This window comes from Phoxinus phoxinus (genome assembly GCF_949152265.1).
Source record: "Phoxinus phoxinus genome assembly, chromosome: 19".
In the NCBI taxonomy this organism is placed as follows: Eukaryota; Metazoa; Chordata; class Actinopteri; order Cypriniformes; family Leuciscidae; genus Phoxinus; species Phoxinus phoxinus.
This window is the reverse complement of record NC_136894.1, coordinates 23191060-23210701: the sequence shown is the minus strand read 5'-3', so window position 1 is coordinate 23210701 and position 19642 is coordinate 23191060. Positions and strand designations below refer to the sequence as shown.

General features: G+C 42.7%; 1 protein-coding gene across 1 annotated transcript in view; it reads right to left on the bottom strand.

Moving 5' to 3' along the window:
• Positions 1-19642, bottom strand: part of LOC306986510 (fibrocystin-L-like) — a gene marked incomplete at its 5' end in the record, with an annotated part of 57233 nt that overhangs the window by 23582 nt on the left and 14009 nt on the right. The window lies entirely within an intron of this gene.

Genomic DNA, 19642 nt, shown 5'->3' with positions numbered 1-19642 from the left:
TGTGTTATAACGTCTTCATACATTAATTGATCTGGATGAAACTTCAGCAGTGTGTTTGTTGTAAGAGGGCGATCACATGGATGTGACTATTGTGAGTCAAAGTTATAGCGCCACCAACTGGCAGCAGGAAGTGTGTTACTTTCAAGATACTTTTGACTAAAGTGGGTGGGTTATTTTTACCTACAGTCACAAAACTCGGTCTGTATATTGTGCTTATCGATCCGGACAACTTTCTCATTTACAGTCATTAGCTCCGACCAACAGGAAGTCAGATATTTTGGTTTGAATGTGGTTTTGTCTCTCTCTGACAGAGTTCCCCCTGCCATTCTCTCTGTGTGTGTGCGTGTGTGTGTGTGTGGAGTGGGGGGGAGGGGAGGGAGAGAGGGCACACACACAGACAGCCCCCCCCCCCCTTTTCTGTGTGTGTTTGGAGGGAAGCAGAAAGACTCTCACTGATACAAGCTCTAAAGCAGACTTCTTCTCGACAGTCAAAGCGGGGTTACGTTATTGCCCGTCGTGCACAGGAACCCGAAAGGCAACGGGGTGGCGGCTTTTTATATATATATATATATATATATATATATATATATATATATATATATATATATATATATATATATATATATAAATAAATATAGCTGCAAGCAGCGATGGAGGGCCCAAGCCGGTGGCACCGCCACCTCGGTGCCTTTAGTGAAACTAAAGGCACCAGGGTGGCGGTGCCACCGGCTTGGGCCCGTAATCGCTGCTTGCAGCTATATTTATTATTATTTTTCTTACGACTATTCGGGCACTTTTGGGTCTCTTAACGTGCTCAAAAACTCTTGAAACTTTGCACACGGGTCAGAACCCGCGGCCATTAGAGCCGGACTGAAGCTGGTACCCGGGCGTGGCAGGGGGGCTCGACAGCGCCCCCTGGAACGGGGTCAGAAAACTTGGTCCATAAATCAAACACGCTTGCATGAAATAATATGAAACTCGGTACACTTATAGATCTCACCGGTTCATATATCCTTCATGCTCTGACTTTTTACCCCAGCCCAACAGGAAGTCGGCTATTTGGCGTAGTTAGAAAAACGCATTCAATGGAATTTAAAATACTCCTCCTAGACGATTCAACCAATCGCCACGAAACTCGGTCAGCATGAACTCAAGACATTGAGGATGAAAAATTGCGAGGGGATTTTTGATATCTCGAACGGTTTGGCCGTGGCGAGGAAACGAATTTATGGCGAATATTGGAAACAGGAAGTGTGTTATAACATCCTCATACATTAATTGATCTTGATGAAACTTCAGCAGTGTGTTCGCTGTAAGAGGCCGATCACATGGATGTGACTATTGTGAGTCAAAGTTATAGCGCCACCAACTGGCAGCAGGAAGTGTGTCACTTTCAAAATGCTTTGAATTTACCCTCTTATTTTTACCCGATTTGCTTCAAACTTCATCTGTATAATGTAAACACACGACAGATGTAGACCTGTGAAAGGATTATTGATATCTTTAATACTGTCGCCATGGCAACGCTTTAAACTTTTATATTCTTTTTGGATGCATTTGAGGCTCTTAACATGCTTCAAAATGCATGAAACTCAACATGCATATCACATTTATTGCCTAGTACACTTGTGCGAAGTTTCAGAAACGGGCGTGGTAAGGGGCTCAGTAGCGCCACCTTTAGTCAAAAATGGGGTATTAGTTTTACCTACAGTAACAAAAATCGGTATCTATATTTATCTTCCCGAGCCGGACAACTTTCTAATTGACAGTCATTAGCTCCGACCAACAGGAAGTCAGATATTTTGGTTTGAATGTGTACTATTTGGAGCATTTTCCCTCTGCCCCTCTGCGTCTGTGTGTGTGTGTGAGGAGGGGGGCTAGTTTAGTTTAACCCTTTCTCTGCTGTGTGCAAAATCTCGGGCACTTTTGGGTCTCTTAACGTGCTCGAAAACTCTTGAAATTTTGCACACAGGTCAGAACCCGCGGCCATCAGGGCCAGGCTGAAGCTGGTACCCGGGCGTGGCAGGGGGGCTCGACAGCGCCCCCTGGAATGGGATTCGAACACTTGTCCGTATATCAAACACGCTTGCATGTAATAATATGAAACTCGGTACACATTTAGATCTCATCGGGCCGAACAACTTTCGTGCTCTAAGTTTTACGCCAGTCCAACAGGAAGTCGGCTATTGTGGGTGGTATGAAAACGCATGCCCCTGGAATTTGAAACACTCTTTCTAGAAAATTCATCCAATCGCAACCAAACTCGGTCAGCATGAAGTCAAGACATTGAGGATTCTAAATTGCGCACGGATTTTTGATATCTCGAACGGTTTGGCCGTGGCGAGGAAACGAAATTATGGCGAGAAAAGAGAAACACGATGTGTTATAACGTCTTCATACATTAATTGATCTTGATGAAACTTCAGCAGTGTGTTCGCTGTAAGAGGCCGATCACATGGATGTAACTAATGTGAGTCAAAGTTATAGCGCCACCAACTGGCAGCAGGAAGTGTGTTACTTTTGACAAAAGTGGGGGGGTTAGTTTTACCTAAAGTCACAAAACTTGGTGTGTATATTGTGCACATCGAGCCGGACAACTTTCTAATTTACAGTCATTAGCTCCGACCAACAGGAAGTCAGATATTTTGGTTTGAACGTGGTTTTGTCTCTCTCTGCCTCTCTCTGACAGAGTTCCCCCTGCCATTATGTGTGTGTGTGTGTGTGTGTGTCTGTGTGGGGAGGGGAGGGAGGGCACACACACACACATAGACAGCCCCCCCTGTGTGTGTCTGTGTGGGGAGGGGAGGGAGGGCACACACACACACATAGACAGCCCCCCCCTGTGTGTGTCTGTGTGTGTGGGGAGGGGAGCAGAAAGACTATGAACAATTGTGCCATCTAGTGTTTAAATGTGTATTTTATTTTAAACAAGTGTTTTAAAGTACACTAATTTCAATTAATTATATGCTGCATTTTTATGTATATTTAAACATTATCAAAGTTAGGATGTCATTTTTTTAGTTTCAAAAGTTATCTGTCTCTGTCTCCCTTTGGCTGTCATTACCCTCCCCTCACTCCCACAGTCTCACTTATTTATTTCTGTATCAAATAATATTACCATAAACAAAAAGTTTGAGTTTCTTTTTCAATCAATGTATTATGTGTAACTTACATGAAAACGATGAAATATAATATAGTATTAGTAAAAGAGTGCAGTATAGGGTTGGATGAATCAGATAAATAACATATTTTGTTAAAAAAACATTTGGTTAAATAAAATCGAGTGATACATAGGGCTATATTGCCCTCTCGACAGTCAAAGCGGGTTACGTTATTGCTCGTCGTGCACAGGAACCCGAAAGGCAACGGGGTGGCGGCTTTATATATATATATATATATATATATATATATATATATATATATATATATATATATATATATATATATAAATAAATATAGCTGCAAGCAGCGATGGAGGGCCCAAGCCGGGGCCACCGCCACCCCGGTGCCTTTAGTGTAACTAAAGGCACCAGGGTGGCGGTGCCACCGGCTTGGGCCCGTAATCGCTGCTTGCAGCTATATTTTATTATTAGGGCCCAAGCCTTGAAAAGGCGAAGGCCCTATTGTTTTCCAAAGGATTATTCTTCTTAACTATTATTATTATTATTATTATATTACTACCTTTTGGGCACTTTTGGGGGCCTTAACGTGCTCAAAAACTCTTGAAACTTTGCACAAATGTCAGAACCCGCGGCCATTAGAGCCGGACTGAAGCTGGTACCCGGGCGTGGCAGGGGGGCTCGACAGCGCCCCCTGGAACGCGGTCCGAAAACTTGGTCCATAAATCAAACACGCTTGCGTGTAATAATATGAAACTCGGTACACTTATAGATCTCATCGGTTCATATATCCTTCGTGCTCTGACTTTTTACCCCAGCCCAACAGGAAGTCGGCTATTTGGCGTAGTTTAAAAAACACATGCAATGGAATTTAAAATACTCCTCCTAGACGATTCAACCAATCACCACGAAACTCGGTGTGCATGAAGTCAAGACATGGAGGATGATAAATTGCGAGGGGATTTTTGATATCTCGAACGGTTTGGCCGTGGCGAGGAAACGAATTCATGGCGAATATTGGAAACAGGAAGTGTGTTATAACATCCTCATACATTAATTGATCTTGATGAAACTTCAGCAGTGTGTTCGTTGTAAGAGGCCGATCGCATGGATGTGACTATTGTGAGTCAAAGTTATAGCGCCACCAACTGGCAGCAGGAAGTGTGTCACTTTCAAAATGCTTTGAATTCACCCTCTTATTTTTACCCGACTTGCTTCAAACTTTATGTGTATAATGTAAACACACGGCAGATGTAGACCTGTGAAAGAATTATTGATATCTTAAATACTGTTGCCATGGCAACGCTTTAAACTTTTATATTCTTTTTGGGTGCATTTGAGGCTCTTAACATGCTTCAAATTGCATGAAACTCAACATGCATATCAGATTTATTAGGTACTAGGCATGTGTGAAGTTTCAGAAACGGGCGTGGTAAGGGGCTCAGTAGCGCCACCTTTAGTCAAAAATGGGGTATTAGTTTTACCTACAGTAACAAAAATCGGTATTTATATTTATCTCCCCGAGCCGGACAACTTTCTAATTTACAGTCATTAGCTCCGACCAACAGGAAGTCAGATATTTTGGTTTGAATGTGATTTGATGGGAATTTTGCCAGTCTCTCTCAGTGTCTGTGTGTGTGAGAGAGGAGGGGGGCTTTATTTTAACCCTTTCTCTGCTGTGTGGGACTTCTCGGGCACTTTTGGGGCCCTTAACGTGCTCGAAAACTCTTGAAACTTTGCACACAGGTCAGAACCTGCGGCCATCAGGGCTGGGCTGAAGCTGGTACCCGGGCGTGGCAGGGGAGCTCAACAGCGCCCCCTTGAACGTGGTCCGAAAAACTTGGTCCATATATCAAACACGTTTGCATGTAATAATATGAAACTCGGTACACATATAGATTTAATCGGGCCGAACAACTTTCGTGCTCTAAGTTTTACGCCAGTCCAACAGGAAGTCGGCTATCATGGGCTGTATGAAAATGCATGCCCCTGGAATTTGATATACTCCTCCAAGAAAAATTATCCTATCGCCACCAAACTCGGTCAGCATGAAGTCAAGACATTGAGGACGCTAAATTGCGGACGGATTTTTGATATCTCGAACGGTTTGGCCGTGGCGAGGAAACGAAGTTATGGCGAGAAAAGAAAAACACAATGTGTTATAACGTCTTCATACATTTATTGATCTTGATGAAACTTCAGCAGTGTGTTTGTTGTAAGAGGGCGATCACATGGATGTGACTATTGTGAGTCAAAGTTATAGCGCCACCAACTGGCAGCAGGAAGTGTGTTACTTTCAAGATACTTTTGACTAAAGTGGGTGGGTTATTTTTACCTACAGTCACAAAACTCGGTCTCTATATTGTGCTTATCGATCCGGACAACTTTCTCATTTACAGTCATAAGCTCCGACCAACAGGAAGTCAGATATTTTGGTTTGAATGTGGTTTTGTCTCTCTCTGACAGAGTTCCCCCTGCCATTCTCTGTGTGTGTGTGTGTGTGTGTGTGTGTGTGTGTGTGTGTGTGTGTGTGTGTGTGTGTGTGTGTGTGTGTGTGTGGGGAGGGAGGGAGGGAGGGAGGGCACACACACAGACAGCCCCCCCCCCCCTTTTCTGTGTGTGTTTGGAGGGGAGCAGAAAGACTCACACTGATGCAAGCTCTAAAGCAGACTTCTTCTCGACAGTCAAAGCGGGGTTACGTTATTGCCCGTCGTGCACAGGAACCCGAAAGGCAACGGGGTGGCGGCTTTTTATATATATATATATATATATATATATATATATATATATATATATAAATAAATATAGCTGCAAGCAGCGATGGAGGGCCCAAGCCGGTGGCAGCGCCAGCCCGGTGCCTTTAGTGTAACTAAAGGCACCAGGGTGGTGGTGCCACCGGCTTGGGCCCGTAATCGCTGCTTGCAGCTATATTTATTATTATTCTTCTTCTTCTTCTTCTTTATTAGGGCCCAAGCCTTGAAAAGGCGAAGGCCCTATTGTTTTTCTTCGGATTATTAGGGCCCAAGCCTTGAAAAGGCGAAGGCCCTATTGTTTTCCTTCGGATTATTCTTCTTTATTATTATTATTTATTATTTATTATTATTATTATATTACTACCTTTTGGGCACTTTTGGGGGCCTTAACGTGCTCAAAAACTCTTGAAACTTTGCACAAATGTCAGAACCCGCGGCCATTAGAGCTGGACTGAAGCTGGTACCCGGGCGTGGCAGGAGGGCTCGACAGCGCCCCCTGGAACGCGGTCCGAAAACTTGGTCCATAAATCAAACACGCTTGCGTGGAATAATATGAAACTCGGTACACTTATAGATCTCATCGGTTCATATATCCTTCGTGCTCTGACTTTTTACCCCAGCCCAACAGGAAGTCGGCTATTTGGCGTAGTTTAAAAAACACATGCAATGGAATTTAAAATACTCCTCCTAGACGATTCAACCAATCACCACGAAACTCGGTGTGCATGAAGTCAAGACATGGAGGATGAAAAATTGCCAGGGGATTTTTGATATCTCGAACGCTTTGGCCGTGGCGAGGAAACAAATTTATGGCGAATATTGGAAACAGGAAGTGTGTTATAACATCCTCATACATTAATTGATCTTGATGAAACTTCAGCAGTGTGTTCGTTGTAAGAGGCCGATCACATGGATGTGACTATTGTGAGTCAAAGTTATAGCGCCACCAACTGGCAGCAGGAAGTGTGTCACTTTCAAAATGCTTTGAATTCACCCTCTTATTTTTACCCGATTTGCTTCAAACTTTATGTGTATAATGTAAACACACGGCAGATGTAGACATGTGAAAGAATTATTGATATCTTAAATACTGTTGCCATGGCAACGCTTTAAACTTTTATATTCTTTTTGGGTGCATTTGAGGCTCTTAACATGCTTCAAATTGCATGAAACTCAACATGCATATCAGATTTATTAGGTACTAGGCATGTGTGAAGTTTCAGAAACGGGCGCGGTGGAGGGGCTCAGTAGCGCCACCTTTAGTCAAAAATGGGGTATTAGTTTTACCTACAGTAACAAAAATCGGTAATTATATTTATCTCCCCGAGCCGGACAACTTTCTAATTTACAGTCATTAGCTCTGACCAACAGGAAGTCAGATATTTTGGTTTGAATGTGATTTGATGGGAATTTTGCCAGTCTCTCTCAGTGTCTGTGTGTGTGAGAGAGGAGGGGGGCTTTATTTTAACCCTTTCTCTGCTGTGTGGGACTTCTCGGGCACTTTTGGGGCCCTTAACGTGCTCGAAAACTCTTGAAACTTTGCACACAGGTCAGAACCTGCGGCCATCAGGGCTGGGCTGAAGCTGGTATCCGGGCGTGGCAGGGGAGCTCAACAGCGCCCCCTTGAACGTGGTCCGAAAAACTTGGTCCATATATCAAACACGTTTGCATGTAATAATATGAAACTCGGTACACATATAGATTTAATCGGGCCGAACAACTTTCGTGCTCTAAGTTTTACGCCAGTCCAACAGGAAGTCGGCTATTATGGGCTGTATGAAAATGCATGCCCCTGGAATTTGATATACTCGTCCAAGAAAAATTATCCTATCGCCACCAAACTCGGTCAGCATGAAGTCAAGACATTGAGGACGCTAAATTGCGGACGGATTTTTGATATCTCGAACGGTTTGGCCGTGGCGAGGAAACGAAGTTATGGCGAGAAAAGAAAAACACAATGTGTTATAACGTCTTCATACATTTATTGATCTTGATGAAACTTCAGCAGTGTGTTTGTTGTAAGAGGGCGATCACATGGATGTGACTATTGTGAGTCAAAGTTATAGCGCCACCAACTGGCAGCAGGAAGTGTGTTACTTTCAAGATACTTTTGACTAAAGTGGGTGGGTTATTTTTACCTACAGTCACAAAACTCGGTCTGTATATTGTGCTTATCGATCCGGACAACTTTCTAATTTACAGTCATTAGCTCCAACCAACAGGAAGTCAGATATTTTGGTTTGAATGTGGTTTTGTCTCTCTCTGACAGAGTTCCCCCTGCCATTCTCTGTGTGTGTGTGTGTGTGTGGGGGGGGGGGGGGAGGGCACACACACAGACAGCCCCCCCCTTTTCTGTGTGTGTTTGGAGGGGAGCAGAAAGACTCACACTGATGCAAGCTCTAAAGCAGACTTCTTCTCGACAGTCAAAGCGGGGTTACGTTATTGCCCGTCGTGCACAGGAACCCGAAAGGCAACGGGGGTGGCGGCTTTTTATATATATATATATATATATATATATATAAATAAATATAGCTGCAAGCAGCGATGGAGGGCCCAAGCCGGTGGCAGCGCCAGCCCGGTGCCTTTAGTGTAACTAAAGGCACCAGGGTGGCGGTGCCACCGGCTTGGGCCCGTAATCGCTGCTTGCAGCTATATTTATTAGGGCCCGAGCACCGATGGTGCGAGGACACTATTGGAATTGCTCTGTTTATTATTATTATTATTATTATTATTTTCCGCATTTAATCGCATTTTTGAGGGCCTAAACATGCACGAAAACTCACGAAAATTTGCACACGCGTCAGAACTGGCGAAAATTGACATCTGATATGCGTTTCAGAATTGGGCGGGGTAAAATGGCTCGATAGCGCCACCTATAAAGGTTCAACGGAGTGCGCCTCCCGCTACGTTTCACGTACGTGTACGAAAATCGGTACATACATGTAATGACCCAATACCTACAAAAAAGTCTCTTGGAGCATAGCCTTAAACACAACAGGAAGTCAGCCATTTCGAACTTCCTCTCTGATTTTTGTGCAGTTTTTGCCATTTTCATGCCTCGTACTTTAACGAACTCCTCCTACAGTTTTAATCTGATCATCTTCAAATTTGGTGAGTGTAATCTTAAGGCCTTTGCGACGTTAAATTGCGAAGATCTAGAGTTTTCGTCGAAGGGCGTGTCCTCGGCGGCCTGACAAATTTTGATGTTTCGCCATGAAACAGGAAGTTGCTGTAACTCAGGCAAACAATGTCCAATCTGCCCCAAACTTCACACGTTTGATAAGCATTCTGTCCTGAACACATGACCATGCTCAAATTCAGTTACAGTCATAGCGCCACCTGCTGGCAACAGGAAGTGACATGTTTAACACTGTTTTGGACTCCTAATAACATATAAAAAATTGCCAGCAAGTGCTTAACATGTTAACAACATACTAGAAACATGCTAAAACATGCTAGCAAACATTAGCTAAGTGCTAAAGCATGCTATTACTGCAATTAAATAGGAATTTGCTGTAACTCAGGCATTGAATGTCCAATCTGCCCCAAACTTCACACGTTTGATAAGCATTCTGTCCTGAACACATGACCATGCTCAAATTCAGTTACAGTCATAGCGCCACCTACTGGCAACAGGAAGTGACATGTTTAACACTGTTTTGGACTCCTAATAACATACAAAAAAGTGCCAGCAAGTGTTAAACATGTTAACAACATACTAGAAACATGCTAAAACATGCTAGCAAACATTAGCTAGGTGCTAAATCATGCTATTAATGCAATTAAATAGGAATTTGCTGTAACTCAGGCATTGGATGTTTAATCTGCCCCAAACTTCACACGGTTGAATATTCTCATGTTTAACACATGTACATGAGAATATTCAGTTATATTAATAGCGCCACCTACTGGCAACAGGAAATGACATGTTTAACACTGTGATGCTGTACTAGCAACATATTAAATATGCCATTGAGTTATAAACATGTTAGAAACCTGTTAAAAAATGCTAGCAATTCTTAGCTAAGTGCTAAAGCACGCTAATGCAATGAAAGAGGAAGTTGTTGTTACTAAAGAAGGCAATGTCCAATCTTTCCCAAACTTTACACGTTTGATAAGAGTCCTGCCCTGAACACATCTACATGACACTTTTCAGTTATAGTAATAGCGCCACCTACTGGCAACAGGAAGTGACATGTTTAACACTGTGATGCAGTACTAGCAACATATTAAATATGCCATTGAGTTATATACATGTTAGAAACATGTTAAAACATGCTAGCAATTCTTAGCTAAGTGCTAAAGCACGCTAATGCAATGAAACAGGAAGTTGGTGTTACTGAAGAAGGCAATGTCCAATCTTTCCCAAACTTCACACGTTTGATAAGAGTCCTGCCCTGAACACATCTACATGACAATTTTAAGTTAAAGTAATAGCGCCACCTACTGACGACAGGAAGTGACACGTTTTACACTGTGATGCATTACTAGCGACATATTAAATATGCCATTGAGTTATATACATGTTAGAAACATGTTAAAACATGCTAGCAATTCTTAGCTAAGTGCTAAAGCACGCTAATGCAATGAAACAGGAAGTTGGTGTTACTGAAGAAGGCAATGTCCAATCTTTCCCAAACTTCACACGTTTGATAAGAGTCCTGCCCTGAACACATCTACATGACAATTTTAAGTTAAAGTAATAGCGCCACCTACTGACGACAGGAAGTGACACGTTTTACACTGTGATGCATTACTAGCGACATATTTAATATGCTATTGAGTTCTAAACATGCTAGAAACATGCTAAAACATGCTAGCAACACTTATCTGAGTTATACACGGTGGGCAAATGCACATTGCCCACCGTGCTCTGTCTTCCTAAAGCCACCGGGTGGCGGTGGCACCTGTGCGAGGGCCCTTTCATCGCTGCTTGCAGCTTTAATTTATTATTATTATTATTATTATTATTATTTTACTACCTTTTGGGCACTTTTGGGGGCCTTAACGTGCTCAAAAACTCTTGAAACTTTGCACAAATGTCAGAACCTGCGGCCATCAGGGCCCGACTGAAGCTGGGACCCGGGCGTGGCAGGGGGGCTCGCCAGCGCCCCCTGGAATGGGATTCAAAAACATGTCCACATCTCAAACACGCTTGCATGTAATAATATGAAACTCGGTACACATATAGATCTCATCGGGTCCGAACAACTTTCGTGCTCTAAGTTTTACGCCAGTCCAACAGGAAGTCGGTTATTATGGGCTGGATGGAAACGCATGTTCTGGCATTTGAAACACTTGTCCTAGAGAATTCATCGGATGACCACGAAACTCGGTGTGCATGAAGTCAAGACATGGAGGATGCTAAATTGCGAGGGGATTTTTGATATCTCGAACGGTTTGGCCGTGGCGAGGAAACGAATTTATGGCGAATATTGGAAACAGGAAGTGTGTTATAACATCCTCATACATTAACTGATCTTGATGAAACTTCAGCAGTGTGTTTGTTGTAAGAGGCCGATCACATGGATGTGACTATTGTGAGTCAAAGTTATAGCGCCACCAACTGGCAGCAGGAAGTGTGTCACTTTCAAAATGCTTTGAAATCACCCTCTTATTTTTACCCGATTTGCTTCAAACTTCATCTGTATAATGTAAACACACGGCAGATGTAGACCTGTGAAAGGATTATTGATATCTTAAATACTGTTGCCATGGCAACGCTTTACACTTTTATATTCTTTTTGGGTGCATTTGAGGCTCTTAACATGCTTCAAATTGCATGAAACTCAACATGCATATCAGATTTATTAGGTACTAGGCATGTGTGAAGTTTCAGAAACGGGCGCGGTGGAGGGGCTCAGTAGCGCCACCTTTAGTCAAAAATGGGGTATTAGTTTTACCTACAGTAACAAAAATCGGTATTTATATTTATCTCCCCGAGCCGGACAACTTTCTAATTTACAGTCATTAGCTCCGACCAACAGGAAGTCAGATATTTTGGTTTGAATGTGATTTGATGGGAATTTTGCCAGTCTCTCTCAGTGTCTGTGTGTGTGAGAGAGGAGGGGGGCTTTATTTTAACCCTTTCTCTGCTGTGTGGGACTTCTCGGGCACTTTTGGGGCCCTTAACGTGCTCGAAAACTCTTGAAACTTTGCACACAGGTCAGAACCTGCGGCCATTAGAGCCGGACTGAAGCTGGTACCCCGGGCGTGGCAGGGGAGCTCAACAGCGCCCCCTTGAACGTGGTCCGAAAAACTTGGTCCATATATCAAACACGTTTGCATGTAATAATATGAAACTCGGTACACATATAGATCTCATCGGGCCGAACAACTTTCGTGCTCTAAGTTTTACGCCAGTCCAACAGGAAGTCGGCTATTATGGGTTGTATGAAAACGCATGCCCCTGGAATTTGATATACTCCTCCAAGAAAAATTATCCTATCGCCACCAAACTCAGTCAGCATGAAGTTAAGACATTGAGGACGCTAAATTGCGGACGGATTTTTGATATCTCGAACGGTTTGGCCGTGGCGAGGAAACAAAGTTATGGCGAGAAAAGAAAAACACAATGTGTTATAACGTCTTCATACATTTATTGATCTTGATGAAACTTCAGCAGTGTGTTTGTTGTAAGAGGGCGATCACATGGATGTGGCTATTGTGAGTCAAAGTTATAGCGCCACCAACTGGCAGCAGGAAGTGTGTTACTTTTCAAGATACTTTTGACTAAAGTGGGGGGGTTATTTTTACCTACAGTCACAAAACTCGGTCTGTATATTGTGCTTATCGATCCGGACATCTTTCTCATTTACAGTCATTAGCTCCGACCAACAGGAAGTCAGATATTTTGGTTTGAATGTGGTTTTGTCTCTCTCTGACAGAGTTCCCCCTGCCATTCTCTCTCTGTGTGTGTGTGTGTGTGTGTGTGTTAGTCCAGTGAGATACTGGAGGAGGAGGGGGGGGGGGGGGGAGGAGGGAGGGCACACACACAGACAGCCCCCCCCCCCTTTTCTGTGTGTGTTTGTAGGGGAGCAGAAAGACTCACACTGATACAAGCTCTAAAGCAGACTTCTTCTCGACAGTCAAAGCGGGGTTACGTTATTGCCCGTCGTGCACAGGAACCCGAAAGGCAACGGGGTGGCGGCTTTTTAAATATATATATATATATATATATATATATATATATATATATATATATATATATATATATATATAAATATAGCTGCAAGCAGCGATGGAGGGCCCAAGCCGGTGGCAGCGCCAGCCCGGTGCCTTTAGTGTAACTAAAGGCACCAGGGTGGCGGTGCCACCGGCTTGGGCCCGTAATCGCTGCTTGCAGCTATATTTAGGGCCCAAGCCTTGAAAAGGCGAAGGCCCTATTGTTTTCCTCCGGATTATTCTTCTCTATTATTAGGGCCCAAGCCTTGAAAAGGCGAAGGCCCTATTGTTTTTCTTGGGATTATTATTTATTCTTCTTCTTCTTTATTATTATTATATTACTACCTTTTGGTCACTTTTGGGGGCCTTAACGTGCTCAAAAACTCTTGAAACTTTGCACAAATGTCAGAACCTGCGGCCATCAGGGCCCGACTGAAGCTGGGACCCGGGCGTGGCAGGGGGGCTCGCCAGCGCCCCCTGGAATGGGATTCAAAAACATGTCCATATATCAAACACGCTTGCATGAAATAATATGAAACTCGGTACACATATAGATCTCATCGGGCCGAACAACTTTCGTGCTCTAAGTTTTACGCCAGTCCAACAGGAAGTCGGTTATTATGGGTTGTATGGAAACGCATGTTCTGGCATTTGAAACACTTCTCCTAGAGAATTCATCGGATGACCACGAAACTCAATGTGCATGAAGCCAAGACATGGAGGATGATAAATTGCGAGGGGATTTTTGATATCTCGAACGGTTTGGCCGTGGCGAGGAAACAAATTTATGGCGAATATTGGAAACAGGAAGTGTGTTATAACATCCTCATACATTAACTGATCTTGATGAAACTTCAGCAGTGTGTTCGCTGTAAGAGGCCGATCACATGGATGTGACTATTGTGAGTCAAAGTTATAGCGCCACCAACTGGCAGCAGGAAGTGTGTCACTTTCAAGATACTTTTGACCCAAGAGGGGGGGGTTAGTTTTACCTACAGTCACAAAAATCTATATATGTGTTCTTCTCCTTGAGCCGGACAACTTTCTAATTTACAGTCATTAGCTCAGACCAACAGAATAGGGCTATTTAATAAAAATCAAGTCATACATAGGGCTATACTGCCCTCTAGTGATGTATGACAGTCAATGCCAGCATGTAAGGTCTAAATGAGATCAAAATAGTTCAGACATAAATATATATTTATTAGGGTGACTGTGTGAGGATATTTTCCCACCGGTTAATCGACGTGTGACACCAGCGGGAGCTTTTAAATCGCTAACTTAAAAGCGAAAGTAAGTACTGGACGTCCAGTAGGAATGAACTAAAACACATTCACTCTAATTCTGCTCGTTCCTCGCCGTGAACGCGTTATTGCTTGAATTGCGAGTTCAATAGCCTATTATTCTTAATGGAAAACAATAAAACAGTACAATGACAGATTCGCTTAAATAGTCGTTTTTACACAAAATATTCCGTCATCATCTTTTCAGTCTGCTCTTCACCCATGATGATTAATGAAATTGGACTGATCTTTGCTGCGACTCTCGTTCAACTCACGATTTATTAAGCGGACACGTTCAGGTTTTAATAGGTTAGTGCCCGTTCTCTAACTAAACTAAATTATTTTAACACACACACACACACACACACACACACACACATACACACACACACGTGCATTGCAATCTCAAATCGACGGTGGAGCGCGATGATATATTTAAATCTGTATATTGTAGCCTAATATCTGTACCTAGTCACACCCCTACTCTTATTAAATGTATGCTTCATATTTCATTTTTAATTTCTAAATTTGATCAATAAATTAAATTATTTAGAATAATAAGACACTATAGGGACACCCTGTGGCTGATCAAATTAAATATTTTAAACTGAAAAATAACAATGCATTAAATAATGTTATGAGATTGTTTTAAATATAAGTTAATTAACGATCGTTGGAAAGAATGATAGGCTATACTTTTGAACATAACACTAAACCTCCTTTAAGTGTCGCAAGGCGACCGTCTTAATGAGCGAGTCATTGATTCATTCGTTCAAACGCGTTTGAACGACTGAGTCATTAATGAATGAGACAGTTGTCTATTGATTGATAATTGAATCTTTGAGTCAAGCGATTCTTTTAAAAAGCGGAATCATTCACTAATGAAAAAACACTGTGAGATGCGCGATGGTTCTGCTGTGATCTTTGTTGAACTATTTTCGCTGCTGAAACAGAACAAAAACAGGAACATTGCATCTAAAGTGTAAGTGACTCATTTTATGCATTTATTGAACTGTTGTATGAAATCAATGTCAATTTTTCAATTGTGATGGTGGTATTCATGAAAAGAGGACTCGTCGTGTGAGGTTGCTTAACTGTATCAATGATATGAAAAAAAATATGAAAACGCCCCATTTTTTAATTGTTCACTGTGATTATTTTGTGAGTGCTTCGCAACATTGTTACCGTGACTAATGTATTTATAATGCACTATCGATAGCAGCTTACAATAAATGTTATAATCAGGATTTTGTTTCTTTTTTCCCCATGTTCTAATCAGGTTGGGCAAGTAAAATCATCTTTGTCTCAACCATGCGCTTTTTAGTTTCATGATTTGGCTCTATAGTTCGGGGTGGATTGCTTGAATTGTGAGTTCAATAGCCTATTGTTCTTACAGTAAATGAAATTAGACTCCTTCTGCTGATCTTTGCTGCTTAAAATAAATAGATTACTGCTCTGTTTGAGGACAAGAAATTAAAACCAATGCAACATGATGAATGTCCAAAAGATGGCACCGACAGACTGTTTTTAAATGAGGTTGGATACATTTTTTTTGCTTTTAAACTGTGTGTGTGTGTGTGTGTGTGTGTGTGTGTGTGTGTGTGTGTGTGTGTGTGTGTGTGTGTGTGTGTGTGTGTGTGTGAGTAGTGCTGGGTATCGATTCAAATTTCAAGAATCGATTAGTTTCCGATTCTCAAGATCTTGAATCGATTATCATTATTCGATTCGATTCGATCCGATCTGATCCGATCTTATATTTTTAAAATACACACATACCGGTATATATATATGTATATATACAATTTTTTTTCTTATATGTGCCCTCGATGCGCACTTTTGCAGAACCCACACTGATGCAAGCTCTAAAGCAGACTTCTTCTCGACAGTCAAAGCGGAGTTACGTTATTGCCCGTCGTGCACAGGAACCCGAAAGGCACCGGGGTGGCGTTTTTTATATATATATATATATATATATATATATATATATATATATATATATATATATAAATAAATATAGCTGCAAGCAGCGATGGAGGGCCCAAGCCGGTGGCACCGCCACCTCGGTGCCTTTAGTGCAACTAAAGGCACCGGGGTGGTGGTGCCACCGGCTTGGGCCCGTAATCGCTGCTTGCAGCTATATTTATTTATATATATATATATATATATATATATATATATATATTTATTATTATATTACTACCTTTTGGGCACTTTTGGGGGCCTTAACGTGCTCAAAAACTCTTGAAACTTTGCACAAATGTCAGAACCCGCGGCCATTAGAGCCGGACTGAAGCTGGTACCCGGGCGTGGCAGGGGGGCTCGACAGCGCCCCCTGGAACGCGGTCCGAAAACTTGGTCCATAAATCAAACACGCTTGCGTGTAATAATATGAAACTCGGTACACATATAGATTTAAATGGGCCGAACAACTTTCGTGCTCTAAGTTTTACGCCAGTCCAACAGGAAGTCGGCTATTATGGGCTGTATGAAAATGCAAGCCCCTGGAATTTGATATACTCCTCCAAGAAAAATTATCCTATCGCCACCAAACTCGGTCAGCATGAAGTCAAGACATTGAGGACGCTAAATTGCGGACGGATTTTTGATATCTCGAACAGTTTGGCCGTGGCGAGGAAACAAAGTTATGGCGAGAAAAGAAAAACACAATATGTTATAACGTCTTCATACATTTATTGATCTTGATGAAACTTCAGCAGTGCGTTTGTTGTAAGAGGGCGATCACATGGATGTGACTATTGTGAGTCAAAGTTATAGCGCCACCAACTGGCAGCAGGAAGTGTGTTACTTTTAAGATACTTTTGACTAAAGTGGGTGGGTTATTTTTACCTACAGTCACAAAACTCGGTCTGTATATTGTGCTTATCGATCCGGACAACTTTCTCATTTACAGTCATTAGCTCCGACCAACAGGAAGTCAGATATTTTGGTTTGAATGTGGTTTTGTCTCTCTCTGCCAGAGTTCCCCCTGCCATTCTCTGTGTGTGTGTGTGTGGGGGGGGGGGGGGGGGGGGGAGGGAGGGAGGGAGGGCACACACACAGACAGCCCCCCCCTTTTCTGTGTGTGTTTGGAGGGGAGCAGAAAGACTCACACTGATGCAAGCTCTAAAACAGACTTCTTCTCGACAGTCAAAGCGGGGTTACGTTATTGCCCGTCGTGCACAGGAACCCGAAAGGCAACGGGGGTGGCGGCTTTTTATATATATATATATATATATATATATATATATATATATATATATATATATATATATATATATAAATAAATATATATATATATATATATATATATATATATAAATAAATATAGCTGCAAGCAGCGATGGAGGGCCCAAGCCGGTGGCAGCGCCAGCCCGGTGCCTTTAGTGTAACTAAAGGCACCAGGGTGGCGGTGCCACCGGCTTGGGCCCGTAATCGCTGCTTGCAGCTATATTTATTTATATATATATATATATATATATATATTTTTTTTTTATTTATATATATATATATATATATATTTATTATTATTTTACTACCTTTTGGGCACTTTTGGGGGCCTTAACGTGCTCAAAAACTCTTGAAACTTTGCACAAATGTCAGAACCTGCGGCCATTAGGGCCGCGCTGAAGCTGGGACCCGGGCGTGGCAGGGGGGCTCGGCAGCGCCCCCTGGAATGGGATTCAAAAACATGTCCATATATCAAACACGCTTGCATGTAATAATATGAAACTCGGTACACATGTAGATCTCATCGGGTCCGAACAACTTTCGTGCTCTAAGTTTTACGCCAGTCCAACAGGAAGTCGGCTATTATGGGCTGTATGGAAACGCATGTTCTGGCATTTGAAACACTTCTCCCAGAGAATTCATCCGATGACCACGAAACTCGGTGTGCATGAAGTCAAGACATGGAGGATGCTAAATTGCGGACGGATTTTTGATATCTCGAACGGTTTGGCCGTGGCGAGGAAACGAATTTATGATTAAAAAAGGATGCATAAAGTGTGTTATAACTTAGTTATAGTTTTACCTACAGTTACAAAACTCAGCGTGTATATTGATATTATCAAGCCGAACAACTTTCTAATTTACAGTCATTAGCTCCGACCAACAGAAAGTCAGATATTGTGGTTTGAATGTGAATTGTGTCTCTCTCTGTCTCTGCTATTCTGTGTGTGTGTGTCTGTCTGTGTGGGGTGGGGAGGGGAGGGGGGATCTGTGTATGTGTGTGTGTGAGGAGGGGGGCTAGTTTAGTTTAACCCTTTCTCTGCTGTGTGCAAAATCTCGGGCACTTTTGGGGCCCTTAACATGCTCGAAAACTCTTGAAACTTTGCACAAATGTCAGAACCCGCGGCCATCAGGGCCCGACTGAAGCTGGTACCCGGGCGTGGCAGGGGGGCTCGGCAGCGCCCCCTGGAATGGGATTCAAAAACATGTCCATATATCAAACACGCTTGCATGTAATAATATGAAACTCGGTACACATATAGATCTCATCGGGCCGAACAACTTTCGTGCTCTAAGTTTTACGCCAGTCCAACAGGAAGTCGGCTATTATGGGCTGTATGGAAACGCATGTTCTGGCATTTGAAACACTTCTCCCAGAGAATTCATCCGATGACCACGAAACTCGGTGTGCATGAAGTCAAGACATGGAGGATGCTAAATTGCGGACGGATTTTTGATATCTCGAACGGTTTGGCCGTGGCGAGGAAACGAATTTATGATTAAAAAAGGATGCATAAAGTGTGTTATAACTTAGTTATAGTTTTACCTACAGTTACAAAACTCAGCGTGTATATTGATCTTATCAAGCCGAACAACTTTCTAATTTACAGTCATTAGCTCCGACCAACAGAAAGTCAGATATTGTGGTTTGAATGTGAATTGTGTCTCTCTCTGTCTCTCTGCCATTCGTGTCTGTCTGTGTGGGGTGGGGAGGGGAGGGGGGGATCTGTGTATGTGTGTGTGTGTGTGTGTGAGGAGGGGGGCTAGTTTAGTTTAACCCTTTCTCTGCTGTGTGCAAAATCTCGGGCACTTTTGGGGCCCTTAACGTGCTCAAACTCTTGAAATTTTGCACACAGGTCAGAACCCGCGGCCATCAGGGCCAGGCTGAAGCTGGTACCCGGGTGTGGCAGGGGGGCTCGACAGCACCCCCTGGAATGGGATTCAAACACTTGTCCGTATATCAAACACGCTTGCATGTAATAATATGAAACTCGGTACACATTTAGATCTCATCGGGCCGAACAACTTTCGTGCTCTAAGTTTTACGCCAGCCCAACAGGAAGTCGGCTATTGTGGGTGGTATGAAAACGCATGC